We start from the raw sequence: 12246 nt of genomic DNA on the forward strand, positions 1-12246 counted from the left end.
CCAGAGAGGGCTGGTCACCTCCTCCCCATGCTGTGCTGCCCAGTGAAGTAGTCTGGGAGCTGACCTCCCAGAGACATTGCATCCTCCTCTGGAGGGGTCTCTCCTGCCATCCTCTTATCCTGTGGACCCCTCTCGCTCCAGGAACTGCAGCCTCCTTTTCATGACTCAGCCCTCTGGTTCCTCCTTCTGTGGAGCAAGGGTATGTGTGTGTGTGTGTGTGTAACAAAGTCTTTCTGGATCCAATCAGGCAGTCCATCTCCTCTGCCTGGTCTGTGTCATGTCCCCAGTGGCTGGCAGGGGAACCTGGGCACGCCTGCTACTCCGTGTACCAGCTCGGGGGCCCTCAGGTCAGCAGCCAAGGCCTGCACTATCCTACCTTGCTGCTTTCCCCTGAGCCTTTCCTATCATCCTGGCTTCCCCGCTCTCTGGGTTTGCCAGCCTCCCAACTCCCTCCTCTCAGAGAGTAAATATGGACTACCTCCTAGCCCCCAATGCACCTCCCTTCTCCCAGACTCCTTCCTTGCAGGCTGCTCTGTTGCCAGCTTCCTGGCTTCTATCGGGCCCAGCTGAGCCTTGAATCCCTGCTCCCTGTCTCTTTCTTCAGGTGCTGCCTGGACAGTTAACTGGCCATTTAGCCATCTTAACCCTTCCAGGCCTTGTGTGGGGTGAACGCTCTATTACAGCATGGAAGGCCTTAAACATAGCGCAAAAGCTGGGGTGCTACTGTGCTGGATGGGGACAGGCCACTGATAGGAGTGTGAGCAGATTGTCCAGTCCACAGAGCCCTGTTCCGCGGTGTCTGTGTGTGGCAGAGGAGTGGGAGCCTGGAGGCCTGTGGAGTAGAGAAGAGGCCATAGATCTGCCATTATGTGGGTGCTCAGGCCTGAACCCTTTGCAGAGTGGGTGCAATAGTGACTCAGTGAGTGGGTTGGCAGTGGAGTGGCTGGGCAGCTGCCCTGCACTGACTGACTTGGAGAATTCATTCTCCTCTAGTCTTCTTGAATCCCCTCTGCACAGTGGGGCAGCGCGCAGTTCTTGGGACAAGGTAGGGATGTCCTTGGACCTTTGTCCAAAAGAATAAGCAAATCGCCACTGGAAGACGTTAGTGATAACTCTCACCATTTTATTGAGAGTCTGGAGATATTTGGGGTCTTTCCCCAAACCCCAGCTCCAGGAGTTATGGCTTTACATAGGAATCTTCATTTCTGTTTTTTTTTAGAAAAAGGTACTAACTCCAATGGCTTGAAAACATCAACCCTAAAGGTGCAAAAGCCACATGGTAAAGAAAAAGAACCCCGAATGTGTTATTTCTAAGCCAATCTCCTGATCTGGGGGGCTGGACTTATGATTTTTGAACCCTCGGAGTTAACAATGTTGTGACCCTCTTTCTGCTGGGTATACTGCCCACTAATGTCTGTGAGTGGGGAATCAAAACCATGGCTGTGGGAACCTCCTCTGCGTCGTTCTGCGTGGAACTCTTGAAATACAGATTGTCAGGGTCGCTATCTTCCCATGGGAGAGGGTTGGCTCATCCTTGCCACTTTTCTGAACAGCAAACAATTCTTGGTATTAAAGGCTACCCTTAGAAGGCGGCTATGTAATATAATCCGCTCCTGCAACCCACCAAAACAAGCGTTGGCACGCCTGCCCAAGCGCCAGCCCGTAATGATGAATTCAGGATTCCTCCTATGGACTAATTAATGCGCTGTAACATATCCCAGTGCAATTTGCAAGTCACAGATTGCATTAGGTGATACAAATGACTCATTTGTGAACCTGAAGGATGACCTTTGGCAGGACTAACTTCTGACCTCAGAAATATTAAAGAAAGGTTATTTCACCTTGCCATTGTCTCCAAATGCCAAAATAGCCCAATTAAAAACCTTGACATGGAACTATAGGAGCAGATGTGAGTCCTAAAGGGCATTAATTATTTTCAGTGTCAGCTGGTTGTATAACTGAGGCCAAATGGGAGTTTGGAAAGCTATTAAGCCCCTGTCTTACATGCATTGGGTCTAAGGTTTGAATTCAAAATTAGGTGTATGGTTTCATTTCATTTGGGTAGGCTACACTGAGTTAAAGAGCTGGTTGTCCTAGCAAGAGACATGAGCTACCTTTTTATATAGTTACTGTAAGAAGACCTTTAAAATATACCCCCTCAGGAATAGCAATCTATTTTAGGGTCTGTATTTATGACGAAATAATCATGAGTCGCCATGCTGAGAGGTCAGAAGCCCATGCATATGTTCAGCATTGTTTCCCTGTGTGCTGTTTCTACCCTCCTTCCATGACTGAGTGCCAGTGATCTTGTTGTGCCATGTGCTTGCTTTCTTTTTTTTTCCAAATGTGGTGACAGATGAAGATATTGTATCAAAACTCAGTTCCCATATGGCTAATTTCTACATTTGTTTTAACAACACACAGATTTATAACAAATGAAAACACAAAGCCTTGAGTAATCTTGGCATTCTTTCTACTGCTGTGTAATTTCTTCCTCCAGGTGGGCTTTTATTGACACATACTGAAATGCCTTGATGTGTCTTAAAAAAGAAACTCGTCAGACTGTAATTCACTCAAAGACTTTCATTTGATTGGGGCAGCGTCTTATGTAATGCTCAACCTATTTCTCCTTTCCCCTCTCCGCAACCACAGTGGTTTTAAAATCACACATTTTCTCAGAGCAGATGAGCAAAAGATATGTGAAAAGTTATTCAAGCAGTACGAGTAAGAAGTGTCGTAGTCAGGTCTAATTGAGAGGGGTTTATATGCCTAAAACCTGTCTTGGAGTCTTTTTTTTTAAATTTCCCCCCTGCCACCTGTTCTCCCTTTTTCCAGTCACAAAGAAGGGCAAATGACAATGGATCTTGGATACCACGGTCATAAGCATGGAATAAAAATAGATAGATTGAGTTTGATAAAATGGCTTCTGCTACCATCCAAGGGAAAGACTTCCAAACTTCAGTTATTTCCTGAAAGGTATTTTTTTCTCACCTGCCAAGGACTGTATGTTCCCAATGTGACACTAAATCTCTATACGTCACGTGTTGTATTTTATTTATCATGCTGGTACGTATTGCATAAAGGCACCTTCGCCCATCACAGCTTCTTCAATAACCTCTCTGATGCTGGTTATTAATGGTCCCATGAGATTTCCATTGCAGGCTGACCATCTGACCCCACCTCTTCCTTCCCCATTAGAAACAAGAGCTTTGTTGCTCCAGCACTCCCACGTTGCGTAAACTTTAGGAGGGAGATGATGCTGGGGAATTTGGGTTATGCTTTTGTTAAAGTGTTGCGTTGTCATGGATATGGGTCTTCATTTTGTTCCTGGAGTCATGTGATGTAGTGAACGTTCAATGTAATGTGTCAGAAATATAAAATAAAGGCTTATTTTCCTAATTTTAGTTTGGTTAGTGCCTGTTTGATCCAAATTAATCTGATTAAAATCTTCTCAAACCCAAATAGCTAAGGATCGTGGCTCTGTTGCTATTAGGCTGGTGGGCATGCATGCAGGGGAAGGGGCAGATTAGTCTTGTGGTTTCGTCACAGGATTTGAAACGATGAGATCTGGGTAGTATTGCTCTCTGGCACAGACTTACAGTAACTTCGGGTGTCTCAGTTTGTTCTTTAAATTGGGGTAATAACGCTTTAATATGATGATAACAGTTAAAATGGGGTAAGTGCTTTAAGATCCAAGGATGGACAGTCCAAAGTAGAAGTGTCATGAGGTCTGGCAGACAAATGACAAAAACACTAGTCCCCAGACTGTCAGTTAATGAGTCTCCCACCAATACAATCAGAGCAGAATTTTTTCAAAAATTGGAAAAGAAAAGTAATGGAAAAGCAAAATTATCAAATTGCAAACTGTTTGTGTGTGCTTCTGAAGAGTTAAGTCAATGGCATTCCTGTCACCTTTCTCGTATCTATGTGCCCTTCTGCTTAGCTATCACTTCCATGCACCTGTAAACAGGGGTCGCACTCCATGCAAAACGTGGCTTTACCACAATGAAACCAGATAGATGAGAGAAAAGAAGGAAAGTGAAGGGAGAAGAAGAGAGGAGGAGGAAAACCTCTGTTGGTCTATTGATTCAAAACTGTCCTGATTGCATCAGGGGAAGCAGGGAAGAAATTGGTCCATCGGCAGATTATGGCATGGTTTCTCAGTGGGGTCTTTGGCTAGCTATGGTCATAGGTACTGTATAATAATCTAGACATGTAGATAGCTAGGTGAGTCTGATTCCACTGTACAGGGTGGCGGTGCAGAAACCATTTCTTACTTGGTGAACTAGCTGAATATTCTTTAAAGAAAAAATGGTGACAATATAAATATAGGCCAGGAAAATGAATCCACATCCAGCTTTACAAATTTCAGTAATGCATACTTGTAACAAGAGCTCTGGTTATGGTTGCCTAAGCATTTCAGTTCCAAAAGGCCTTTTCCAAAAGCTTATAATTTTGGCGAACTTTTACTTTTTTGGGTTGACATTTTTCATGTTTATTCAGAGTCAAGGTGTGAAACTTATCAGAAAGCTCAAGCAAAATCAGTTATGCAATTTTTGAATACGGCCAAAATAAATGTTGTGACCTTGCTATAAGCATGTCTGGTGCGTCAATGGTTTGGGTGTATCAGCTGGACATTTAGCCAGTTGTAGAAGGGTCTCCTGGAGATCTGTTGAAAATCTGTCTTGAGCTGGCAGAGTTGCAGTGGTTTAAAAATTGTACCCTGCTCATGCATGCAGGCTTCAGTTATACAGCACTGGGCTTTTTACAAATGATCTCCCAGAATTCCAGTGGCACTGTGGCCACATACATGTGTATAAATTGAGTGGAAATTCTCCCTCAGTATGTGATCTCACAACTTTCTACTGTTTCGGTACATATATGGCTAGGAGAGTGGACTGGAATTCGTGTGTGTGTGTGTGTGTGTGTGTCCCCGTCCCCAGAATATGTGCTTGGATGTGCTTGGAATGAAACGGGGCTCTGAAGTGCCCTATGGAATTTTTCTGTTATAGATGTAAAGGTGGTGTGGAATAATTCCATGTAGTAGATGAAGTTTCTTATGAAACCATTTTATAAGCCAGGTGAAGATGCACAAGGAATGAGACAGGTCTCCAAAGGAGCCTCTGATGCTGATCCTACATCAGTGGTTTTCAGCCTGCGGTTGGTGAACCCCTGGTGGTCCACAGATTATGTCTAAGAGGTCTGAGAAAGGTTGTTGTCACGATAGAACAGTGGTTTTCAACCTGTGGTCCGGGATCCCTGGAGGTCCACAAACTGTCTAAGATTTCCAAAGGGGGTCCACACCTCCATTTGAAATTTTTTAGGGTTCTGCAAATGAAAACAGGTTGAAAACCACCATTCTACATCATATATTAATGTGTTCAGTGGATTTCAGGCTATGGGATGGAGCAGCAGCTGCAATCCCTTGTGCAGCTTATGCCAAGATTTTGCACTGGCTCTGCAAGGTTGAGAGACAAGGAAGAACATGTGCCTCAATCTCCACCCCCGCGCAACATGAGTAGGATGGCATATCTGGTTGAACACCAAACTCAGAAGGTTGAGCCCAACTGGGAACCTGAACTTTGAGGCTTGCTTGTGAAGATTTGACCTTCTCACTAAAGCTCTCCCATGTACCTTACACAGGATGGCATTTTGCAGATGACCAGAAGTGCTGGCTTCCTCTTTAAAGTAGAAAGAGGAGCAAATTCTGCATAGGATTACACCCGTGTGACCCCACTGAAGTTAACGGGATTACACAGGGGTGGGTACATTCATGTAGAGTTTGGCCTTCCAAACTCATTTCTTTCCTCGGTGGTAGAATCCCACCAGTGTCAGTGAGCATGTGGAATAAGGGATGCAAGTGCAGGAGAAGTTTTCTTTAAGTGCCTCTTATAGTAAATGGAAACCAATGCGTTAAAATCCTCTCGCTCTCAAGCAGTGGAAATACACGTTTTTAAAATGGTGCTCCTGCATTCCTGTAGGGAATGCACTTTTTTAACCAGTGGAAATATAGTGTAAAATATCTGTGATACATTATAATAAACTTTGTTCCACATGGTTTGCATTGGCCTTACTTACGTTTATTGTGTGAACATTTTTCCTCTCTTGGAAGCAGCTGGAAAGTGTAAATTTCAGGTTTAACTAGGTGTTTGCTCTTGCCTGTGGATTTTTTTTTCTGGGAGCAGGTAATGGTGTGACTCTATTTTGGAGACGGCTATCCTGACCAGTTGGGTGCAGCTCACTCTGCTGTACTGTCTCTTTAAATAAGGCACGCAGAGTTCACTTTCTGAAGTTCATTAGCTTGTGTTATCAATAATTTAGGATAATATTCCAGTGGTGCCTCAGTGCCTGGACCACCTTATTTTCTCTGTCAGCTTTCTCATACCCTAGCAGTCCAGTGAACTTGATAAGTGTCCCATCATCCTGTTAATCAAATTACTTATGAACCAAAATTGACAGTTTTCATTAATTATAAAGGATTATTCTAATTGCAATTCAAATTTATTCATTTAGAACAGACGGCATTCAGTAATATTTCAGGAAATTTGCATATTAAATGGAGAGGGTCGTCCATTAAGTATGGTAATGTATGCATATTTCCTTATTTTTAACTTCTGGGCCATATGCACTGCTGCTACTTCAGCAGGTGAAAAACCAGAACGTGCTTAATTTGTTCAACAAACACAGGGGCCATAACACATCTTTTGGCATGAACCGCCGTTGTCCTTCTCCCTTTTTATTCCTTCCGCTCTCAGCCCGAGAATGACTGTTATCCTTCGAAGAAACTTTTGATAAACCTGTTTTTTAAAAAAAATTGTAGGCACAGCTGGTAAGAGTTGATTGAAATGTTTTGCCATCGAAGCTGTGTTCATTAATTTCTTCAAGATGCTGAAGCAGGCATTAAGGTTGCCTGCTGGAGTCCTTCCCAGTGTCATGTGGAACAGCAAGGGGGCTAATCGTCATCCTTGTAACATCAACTGGTTACCCCCCTCGTGCGATATGAACCTTTCCCCTCCAGTGAAAAATGAACCTGTCTGAGACAAAAGCACAAACTATGCATGCGATGAGACAGTGTCATTATTCAAACCTGTATAGGGCTGTGCTCCCAGATCATTAAGAATCAGATCTTCATGACAATAATAAGCAACCACCTAAACCCTGATCCAAAGACACATACAGGTATATTTATATCAACCCCTTTATCAATATTTTTTTAGCTCAGGAACACAAAATGCTGTAGATGAGCTGTAGCCTTATTCTTTGGAGCATTTGCTTGACTTTTAAACAGTTAAACCGTTTAATTACCTATGGGGAAAATGGTGGTGTCATGAATCATGTGACCCACCTAGTAAGTAATTTAACTAACATACCCAGAAATTACTGATATCTTGTCCTAATGGTTTTAGTAAAACTTCTGTCAACTCGTTCATCTTTTTTTTTTTTTAAATCCTTTTCTTCTAAGAGGCCATTGCTCATTTAACTTGCTCTTAAGCAGGTTTCTTTCACTTTCTGGGCAAAACAAAAATCTTTGCTGTTTCTATCTGCAGATATTTTATTTTTGTTGGACACATTTCATTTAGGCTACTCCTATCTGTCTGTCTGTCTATTTCACATTAAATTATTTTTTAAACTGTGTTATGGATTGAAGGTTAATTCTGAATAGCAGTGTGAAAATAAGTGCATCTTGCAGCAAAAGCAAAGGGAAGTGCAGATGAACAGAAAATATATTGCAAAAGTTAATTATACCAGGTTGGGCTCTGATGCTCATGGGTTCTGATTTTGCGTAACACTTGATGCCAGTGTGATGTAAGCACCTGCTTAAGTATTTTTCTAAATACCGATGGACTTATGCTTATCTTTTCACACATGCTCAAGTTAAAGTGCTTTGCTGATTTGGGGCTGGAGGCAGTAACTGACAGCTAGTACTGGGAAACTAACCATGACTTTCTACATCAGCTCTGTGAAGCTGAGGCTGAACACACAAGGAGGCGTGCTGTCCCTCTAAAGACAGTGGGGTGATATACTGTATTATCAGGAAGGTATCTTACAGTATCTTGTATCTTAACCCTTGTGTTAATTATCTTACAGAGGTGTATTAGGGAGTCATGTGTCTTGCAGCACAAAGAAGAAATCCAGAGGTTTGTTTTGCAGACACTGATGTGGAAAAAATACTCCAAGCCGTCCGAGGGACTAGAAAAGCCTTTATACTCTGGGAAGCTACACTCTTGGTCCCTGGCTCAGTGCTTTGCTGGGTCAGGGCTATCACTCTGAAAATTACTCCTCCCAGTTCAGTGCCAGCGAGTTGCCCTGTGGCCCAAGAGGAATTCCCCTGAAGGAAATCACATGGTTTTATCATCATTGCTGTCCCTTGGAGTTTCTATCTGGGTGGGGAAGCAGTTAGTTTATGTATGAGCTCTAGTGTTTGCAGTTGATGAGACAATGTTCTGAATCAATGCTTCCCTTGGTGCCTTGAGTTATACCTCCCTCTGTCAAAGCCCAATGAAGCTTGTGACCACTTTGTGCCAGTGAATTCTGCCTTCGTAGCATTTCTGCCTCAGGTTCCCCACTGTAGGAGTAAATCTGGTCCTATAACTGTACTTGTTGGGGGAAATTCTCAGGCAAACACTCTTCATTAGCCTGGAGTTAAGAGTGGAAGATTCTTATCACTCACTTCAGCCAAAAATCCCTTAAAGGAATGTTGTAGTTTTCTCCAAAACCTTTAACTTACCCTTGAGTTCATAGATAAGCCTTACCCTTGGTCAGCCCCTGAACTGTGAAACTTCGGCTGGCTAGACTTGGTTTTGGCTAGTGATGGTGGTGGTGGTGGTCATTGGGAAGAACTCATGTTGCAAATATTCCCCTCTCCTGTGGTCCTGAATTGTTCTCAAATGTACTTGATATTTACTAATTTATTCACTATTATTTCCTATTCATTTAATGGAAAGCCTCAGACCTTTGGAAGCTCATAGGCTTTTGCCCTTTGGCTGCAGATATGCCTATGAGGCATGTGTATATTATCCTGGTCTTTATGCTGTCCAGCTCAGAGTTAGATTTCTACATTGAGTACAAAATGTTAGGAAACGCACAGCGGACATCTGCATTTGCCCCAGGGCAATATGGGAATGTTATGGTATTACCCTTGTGTTAATTATATGGAGGGATACGGAGAGAAATGCCTATGTGACATCCATACTTATTCATTTACATGGAATCTACATGAAACTTTACAAAAGTAGTTAAAAATAATTTTTTTTGTTACAAGGCCAAATTGGGTAAATCGGGTCTGAAATTTGTAGTGTAAATCTTAGAAATATGGTGAAAAGTGAAAAGCCAGACAGTTTTTGAGCTCCATATATCTGAAATTCTGTGGGTAGTTTGTTCCAGACTTTCCCCAAAAATTCTAACTTGGTATAAGATTGCAGCATTTGGCATTTCAGGTGTGTGAAAATCGGTCTTCTAATGGGAAGACCAATGAAACTTCAAACACTAGACCCCAGATATTGCAGTGGTTAAATGCTCAGCCACAGGCTGGTTGAGGCGTTTAATAGTTAGAGCAGATGTTTCTTGAAACAAATAGTAGGTCATTTTTGCTGTATATTTTTTATAACAGTCCTGCTATAAGATCTAAATTTGCAAGTGAGATGCTATTTTCTACCGTTTAGAACAGAACTTGGACTAGCTCTTAATATAGTGGTTTTGATGCAGCAAATTTCAGTATGACATATGTCCACGTATGTGTCTACTGAGTAATCTATTGGTGAGAAATGGGTCACTATGAGTGGATAGTGGTGCACATAGGATAACTTATTAGCAATGTGTCAGGGGCAGATACAAATGAAGCTGAGGTGCTGGCTACCTCTGGCATGCTGCAAATTTAGACCAGATCAACAAGATAGAAAAAGAGAGGGAGGTTGTTGTGGCCTGAGGGGAAATGCAGAAAACACAAAGAAAAGGACACCTCTTCTCCTTTTTGTTTCTGGATGTAATAAAATATGCCGACTGGCATTCTGAATTTGTTGCCCCTTCTGTTTAAAAAGTGACCTCAAATGATCTACAGTGCAAAAGCATTTATGGCATTGTGTCCTATAGTTAGTCTTCACTTTACAGGCAAGAATTGTAACTATGAACCGGAAATACCTGTGTGTGTGTGTGTGTGTGTACATACGTACTTTCTGTGTGTTGTCCAAAATATAAAAATGATATCAACACCCCACCACTGCCGGTCTGGATTTCAGCTTATGAGTCTCTTTGATTAAACGCCGCAGCAAACTTTTGTCACTTTCAGCTTCTGTCTTATTTTTCTGAGGTTTGTAGGTAGATGGCACAGAATGAACAGGCCTCAAGAAAGCAAACTGAGAGCAATAAATGAGAAACAGGAACTCAGGCATAGAGCGCATATGCTAAGAACCCAAGTACATTTGTTCTAAGAAATATTTAAAGATGAGAGAAAATGACCAGGTATTGCTGAGATTAGTCAGCGAGCACACATTAATACATTTTTTATTGAGAAAAGGAAATCATATCTAAATAAAACATGTGGTTTTAAAAATCATCTCTGCCTCAGAGATTAAACATACGATTTCTTTACTCAGGCATCTAATTTCACCAAGGTAGCTGAAGCTCACAGGTGTCTTCGAGATCTTTTCTGAACAGTAGGTATATAGAGGATTTCATGGGGTTTTGTTTTATTTATTTATTTATTTTATTGTATTCTCTGGTTAAGTTCCATAAACCATTAATGGCAAGTGAGACTACAATGTTTTTTAATAAGTTCAAATGGCAAATTATGCATCCAGGCAAGATGTTTATGTGGACAATACATTTAAATCTTTATTAAATACACTTGGAAATGGAGAATTTATTATACCATAATTCAGGCTTGGAATCTGTGTACTCTAGTGTTCTGCTTCCAGCAGTGGCCAATATCTGGTGCTTTGGAGGTGGAGGGGGGAAGCCTTGTATTCATGCATGCACTTATCTAGAATATTTCGCCAGAGTGAAATTCTGTCCGTGAGATGGGGGTCGGAGGACCCTTCCTTGTCCATGTGGCAATTCGCTTATGGTCTGAAGCTTTGGGTTTGCATACTCCTATCTTTAGCATGAAGTTCGACAACTGATTAAACAGTCGTTAAATTATCCAGACCTTTCTAAAATCAAGTTACAGTTTCTTAATATTCTTAAGGCCGAGCATGCCCAACTACTTGATTGCAGGTGCAAATCAAATAGTTAAAGAATCTGGTTGGAAGGATGGCCTTGTGGTTAAGTTCCTGGACTGGGTCTCAGAAGACATGGATTTTAATTTCTGGCTCTGCTACAGATTTTTATTGGGATTTTGGACAAACTGCATAACCTCTCTGAGCCTGAGTTCCCAATCTGCTGCTTGCATGTTGTATCGCTTTATCTTGGCTGCTAAGGTTGTAAACTCTTCGGGGCAGGGCCAGTTTCTATGCGTATGTGCTCTCACCTAGTACAGTGAGGCTGAAGTGCGCTAGGTGGAACTGTAATACACAGAATAACCATCTTAACAGAGGCACAAGCACTGTGGTTTGCACCTACAGTGTGCTTTGTGGGTACAAAAATGCAGATGAAAATTTGGCAGGCAAAGGTAGTGAGCACTTTCTAACCACGCAGTGTCATGTGTGACAAGAAGTGTCACGTTTCACTTTATCATTTGCTTTGCTGCTACCAGTGATTTTTTTTTCCTGGTGTGGCATAATATTAATGTTTTTCTCTGATGGCTTCCAAGCCTGGGGGTCAGAGCTCATGTTTCACCGCACGAGACACCCCACCATAAATCTCCTTAAATAATACAGAAGGCTGGAAAGGGTCACTGCAGAAAAAGCCAGCCAGTCTGAACGAAATGGCATTGATGCATGGCAGAAAAAAGAGCTTGGATTTGGGCTGTGCTGGGTAGGTACCGTTTAGAGGACAGCTTTCATGTACAGAGGAAGGATATGCTTTGGTTTTCTTGTGAAGAACCCCTGTGCTCGATTGCAGCCAACCACCAAACTTTCTTGAGTTAGTGCTCCATTGTGCTCCTTGACTCAAAGCTTCATTAATATTTTTACTCCTCAAAATTATAAATCAGACAGAGACTAATCCTGTTGCCTCTGCACACATGGAACTCCCATAGATTTAACATTCTCTTTGTGCAGCATTTTTAGCACAGAACCCATTGTTTGGCAATAAATCTGCATTGCCTTACCTTGGATGATTTGTATTTATACCACTTTTTGTCCTGGCAGG

At 42.2% G+C, this 12246-nt stretch overlaps 1 protein-coding gene across 4 annotated transcripts in view; it reads left to right on the forward strand.

The window, feature by feature from the left end:
* The window catches only part of EBF1 (EBF transcription factor 1), a 326168-nt gene that overhangs the window by 139156 nt on the left and 174766 nt on the right, over positions 1-12246 (forward strand). The window lies entirely within an intron of this gene.

Source organism: Eretmochelys imbricata, chromosome 8, assembly GCF_965152235.1.
Source record: "Eretmochelys imbricata isolate rEreImb1 chromosome 8, rEreImb1.hap1, whole genome shotgun sequence".
NCBI lineage: Eukaryota > Metazoa > Chordata > Testudines > Cheloniidae > Eretmochelys > Eretmochelys imbricata.